General features: G+C 26.7%; 1 long non-coding RNA gene across 2 annotated transcripts in view; it reads left to right on the plus strand.

Annotated features, from left to right (window-relative positions):
- LOC122524448 overlaps positions 1 to 4,884 on the plus strand; it is a 52,486-nt gene extending 47,602 nt beyond the window's left edge. For both annotated transcript variants that reach the window (XR_006305543.1, XR_006305542.1), the window contains exons 2-3: positions 3,207 to 3,323; positions 4,837 to 4,884. This is a non-coding gene — a long non-coding RNA (uncharacterized LOC122524448). The remainder of the gene's footprint in view (positions 1 to 3,206; positions 3,324 to 4,836) is intronic.
- The last annotated feature ends 1,116 nt before the right edge of the window (positions 4,885 to 6,000 follow it).

The raw sequence follows: 6,000 nt of genomic DNA on the forward strand, positions 1-6,000 counted from the left end.
ACTAGTTTATTTTTTGTTTTCCTAGCGTGTTAATTTGTTGATAAAATTGATTTAAAAGCAAGGATTGCTTTTAGTTATGAATTTTCAAAAACAAAAGAAAATAAAATAAAAAGAGACTTTGCTTTATCCCAAAAAGGTTAGAACGAGCCAAAACGAACAGGAGAAAATTGATTGGCATGGGCTCATTTCCAAGAGTAACATTGTATGACGGTGGAGCGATTTTTCTACTGTTTATATAAGCACTAACGTGGTGTACGAGATTTCAAACATCTAAACTAGTCGCCATTGTATTTGTAGTTCAACTCTCGTGTATAAATTTCCCTCTATAATTTTTGTCCAACTTTTAATGATTATAAATTGTTAAGTTAATCCAATAATGCCTATACGATTTTAATAGTAATAAACATTTTGATTTATTTTTTATCATAAAATTATTATACAAGTCTGGTGGTTACATCCAAAATTCCTATAATTCCCAAACCATATTTTTTCCAAATGGTAAAATTATTATAGGAGTCACAAAATATTCATCTTTTAATGGTAACTTTAATTTTAATACTAATAATATTTGTTTGGATTATGAAACTTATTGTACAAGTTTAGAAATATTTAATACACACTGTATATTTAAAAAAATAATCACAACAACTTAGTTATTATATGCTTATAAGAAGAATTGTTTTATCATGATAGATAGATAGATAAATAGATAGATAGATATATAGATAGATAGATATATAGATAGAGAGATTGATAGACGGATAAAAAATATTTTCCTAGAAGAAAAATATTTACACGCTTACAAAAATAAAATATATTCCCGTTCGGATAGTTTTTTTTCTTCTTTTTTCATGGTTGGCTTATTACAGCTTGATCACATTTATAGGTCCAATCAATTATCACTATCTCCACTTTCATACTTACGAGAAAGAAGAAAAGAAAGAAAGAGAGAGAGAGAGTGAAAGAGAGAGAGAGATAATAAAGAAAAGAAAAGAGGATGGAATAGTACTTTTTTTTTTTCATTCTTTTCGATCTGACATCACCAACGTCAGTCATGTATGTCTCCTGTGTATATGTATGTGTATTCGAACCATCATACACGATAATGCAACGGAGTCGTTTGTAATTAAGATAAAAAAGATTACGTAATTCTGTTGGTAGGAGATCAGTTCGCTAGACGTTTTGTATCTTACTTTTTATTAAAGACAAAGAAGTCGATTTAATTGTTTCATTTATTCGAAGAAAAACCAATGAAAAACAATGCCCGTACTTCGAATCGATCGACATTTTTCTTATTTTATTTTTGTTTTTTTTTTTTTTTTTTTCTTGAAAATTTTCAATAAAACTCTGATGATTATTTACATTATCCCCGATGAAGGAAAAAGAAAAAAGACAGAAAGGACGTTATATTGAACATGATTCAACAGGAACAATGTACAAATGAACGATAGAACGGTTCGTTGGTAAGGGAAAAAAGATAGCCTTTAACATTTTCACGTTGATATGTCAATGAGCAGTTAATAAATTTTACTCTAGAAATGATAACTAAAAGAGTCTTGCTTTGCGAGCTTCCATTCATTTCGAAAAAAAGATATTTTTTCAATAATGTTTCAACTTATTCTAACATTAGTCAAGTATGAAACTAATGATATCTATGATAAAAATAAAAAATGATATAAAAATAAACGAAGAATTGTTTACTTTTATTAATCTTTGTCATCGGATTAGGATAAAATTACTTACAAAAGAAAAAATAGAAAAAGAAGAAGAAGAAGAAGAAGAAGAAGTAGAAAATAGAAGTCAACTAAATTGAAACTGATTGCTTAGTTACAAAAGCTAAACTATTTAAATAACATGCGTGAATTATCGCGATTAGCATAACAAGTTTTGTCGTTTGTCTATAAAGACGCGCGCGAATGTTTATGTGTATGTAGTAGTAGTCTGTCGCGTTCTAACATTTTTTTTCTCTATCTTATATTAGAAAAAGAAACGTTCTATATTTCTCTGTCTCTTTTTTTTTTCCTTTCTTATAATGATACTTGTAAATATACTCTACATGAACATTAACGTTACTTATATCTCACAGATAAAACGTACATATAGTTGCAATTTACTTGTTTAACTGATAGACGAGATAGAATGCAACTATTTTGTGTTGTTATTTCCTTGTTCTTTCCACCTCCTTTGGTATTTTAATTTTTATTTTTTGTTAATTTAGTTTTCTTACGCTTCTTCTTTTTCTTTTTCTCCTTATTTTTCTTCTACTTCCTCCTATTCTTTTTATTTGTTTGCTTTTGCATATATTTTTTTCTCTCTTTTTTTTTTTTTTTTTTTTTTATTTCTTTTTTCCTTTCTAATACGACGATTATAAAACAACGCGACAGAGTTAAATCATTATGCGTTTTCTCGAGACAAACCAACATAAATGCGTCGATTTTATTTGTGTTATTTCTCTTTCTCTCGCATTTATATTCTTTCAATATTATCTCAAGGTCGTGTAACCAACAATATTCCAATGCATTCGGTTAATTCATCGTGTCTCTCTACTTTCTCATATTATAAACTTTGCTATTTAATCGTAATGATTCAAAAAAGGAGAGAGGAGAGAGAAGGTGGAAGATTATTTGTGAAGTTAATTAAATATGTTTAATTAATTTTTCTTTCGTAATTTTTATCTCTCTCTCTCTCTCTCTCTCTTTCTACCTTTCTCTCTTCTTTTTTTGCTTTATATAAAACCTGTTTTTCTTGCTTATGGTCACCCTTTTCAATTTTTATTCAGAGAGAATTAATTTTTTTTTTTTTCTTTTTTTTTTCGAATCGACTGATCATACACTGCCTTTTGTTCAAAGTGCTACCAAACTTTAGTAAACTAGTCGCGTTGACTTGTATGCATGCACACCGAAGGATATATCGAATCGATACGTAAAAGAACGACGAGACACGTGCAAAAGCCTTCCTTCTATTCAACGTTAGAATTTAAAGTGACGGTCTAGTTCTGTCTCATACGCTTTGCATTTTTAAATCGAATCTGCATTTTTTCTCTCTCTTTCTATCTTTCCTCCTTTCTTTCTTTCAATGATGAAAATTTTATATTTTTGTGTCTATATATATATATATATTTTTTTTTTTTTTTTTTATAAAATTGTAAGCAAATGTGTAAGTGTGGGAACGTTGCTAACGTAATTCTTTTCTTATTTCGTTTTCAGCGTTTTTAATATTCCATCTAGTGGTTCTGAGAAACTCTTTCTTCTCGACGACATCGTGCAACAATGGGTCGGAAGAAGATTCAGATCTCGCGCATCACGGACGAACGAAACCGTCAGGTATTTTCGAATAATGATTAATGGAAAATCGATATTCCATCATTTCAATCGTATTTCGTGTTTTATTCCTTTTTTCAATCTCTGTTTCTTGATTTCCATTTTAACTTGCGAAATTTATTTAATTTCTTTCTTTTCTCTCTCTCTCTCTTTCTCTCTTTTTTTTTCTTTTCTTTTAATGTGTTTTAATATATGAATTTATATATTTTTTTACATTTCTAACGAAGAGAAAACAAATGTTTAATCAAAGTTAAAATCAATTGAAGTGTGTAACAAAATTAATTAAAGTCCAGCTATTGAAAATTGTTTTTTTTTATTATTATATTTTATTCTCTCTTCTTCTTCTTTTTTATTATTTGTAAAAATAAATATATTGAATTTGTGGTATTTTTTAAAATGTATTAAATTTTAACATTGAAATGCTGGTTGGACCAAAGTTGTTTGGCGATTGTAAAAATGAATTCACAAAAAAAAAAAGTAATTAAGTTTCCATAAAGTTTCTTCATTTTTTAACATTAATTATTTTGTAATAATTGTAAAATAATTTTTTGTTTTAAATAAAGAAACTTGTTCCACCTATATACATAATATTTTTTTCATATAAATTAATTATGAAATTTCTACTGCATACATTTAAATGAATTAAACGTAATTTACTTGTACAAAATTTAATTTATTTATGCAAACATGTAAAAAGATTAAGCGTTGGGAATAATATAATAATTACGAAATAATTTATTTCTTAAAAACTGAAGAAATTATTAAGCTCTTATTAAAAATGATTTTCTTTATTATCTATAAATTGTTCGGAAAGTAATTTCATTTATCGCACAGAAGTTTGGTTAAAATTGCGTTCAAAGTTAACTAATCTTACTTTAATTCTTAAAATTATTTTACATTCTATCGACAGATTTTTCAGATGTGATTTAGAACCTTTTTGTGTTCTGATTCGTCAAGCGTTTTTGTTTGGCATCGCGTTAGAAATTGAAAATCAGTTATTTCCATTATATTTTACTTTTTTATTGCCATAAAGGTAATAATGTTATATAAGGGAGAACAAACTTATATATTTCCGTAATTTCGTTCTGTTAAATTTGATTAGAAATATGCACCACGTTTAGATCGTCCAATTGACGAAAATAAGGGTAAAATAATGGCCTTACGGGGGAATGTTATTTGTCGCATGACAAACGTAATAAGTAACTCATAAATTGAATTTATTGAATTCAACAACCGTTCATGATCAATTAAAATGTCGTCTTGGATTTTAAATTTGAAAAAAATAATTTATTTTTTATTTACCATCGAAAATACGAAATTACTTTTCTAACAAATCTAATAGATTTTTTTCTTTTTTCTTTTTCTATTTAAATTAAATATTAATTGGCAATTGTGTTTACTTAAATGAATGTAAATAAATTACAAAAATAAAACGTTTAGAGATAGATTTAATTTAAATGGACGAAATAAGCGAGTAGAACATTAGCCATAAAGGATTTCTCTGTTTGCACACTAGGTGACCTTTAACAAGAGGAAATTCGGGGTAATGAAGAAGGCGTACGAATTGTCGGTACTATGCGATTGCGAGATTGCACTGATTATCTTCAGTTCGAGCAACAAGCTATACCAGTATGCGAGCACCGACATGGACAAGGTTCTTCTCAAGTATACAGAGTACAACGAACCCCATGAGTCCCGCACCAACAAGAATATCATCGAGGTGAGTCGATTTATCCGCTGCACTTTGTAGGAATAGTTAACGCGATACATTCGGTCCTTTTTTTTTTTTAGAAATAATTTATGCAACTTTTCTCAATCAAATATCTTTACTGATTCATAAATGAAAGAAATAAAAAGTGAATGAAATTTAGAATTTTTTTTTTTTTTGATTATGCAATTTTGTGTAGGTGTTGTATATTAATGAGTCACCTTGTATATAAAAATTAAGTAATTAATATTTGAAAAATTAGATCGATTTTAAATATCATTTTAACTTAGACTTTAACAAGTTAAAAAAATAAGTTTTAAATGCATAATTGTTTTTGTATACTAATAGTTATTTTGTATAGGTATTGTACATTAATAAGTTGGGTTATATAGGAAAAAAGTTACATATTAGATATTTTATAAAGAGTAGCTTATTATTTAATTATATTCGTGTTTAACAAGTAAGAAGATATTAGTTTAAAAATTATAATTATTTGATTTTCTAGTAATAAAATTAGCACAGGCGTATATATAAAACATTTTAATGTTTAAAATATGATTAATTATTTAAAATATATATAAATTTTATAGGAATTTGATTAAATGAATTTTTATTTTTTATTATAATCGAATCTTTTACGTAACGAGAGCTTTTTAAAAATGTTTAAAATAAAATCTTAAATCACTCGATCGATACATATTAGGAATTTCGATAGGAATTTCATTAAATGTGATCCTTTTAACAAAAATTTGTTATATCAAAAAATTAATCGAAAATCGAAACGTGCGTATATTTTGAGACGAGAATATCAAGCATTCAAATAATTAATTGAAATGAAATTTCGTAAAGTTCGTATGGTTATATAAGCTCTACTCATCATATTGATCTTCGTGCTTTGAATATAATTAATACGTATTAATTCACTGTAAAAACAGAGGGATAAATAAACATATAATAAATATATATATATAT

The sequence above is a fragment of the Polistes fuscatus genome, unplaced genomic scaffold (genome assembly GCF_010416935.1).
Source record: "Polistes fuscatus isolate 324 unplaced genomic scaffold, CU_Pfus_HIC Scaffold7, whole genome shotgun sequence".
Lineage (NCBI taxonomy): Eukaryota > Metazoa > Arthropoda > Insecta > Hymenoptera > Vespidae > Polistes > Polistes fuscatus.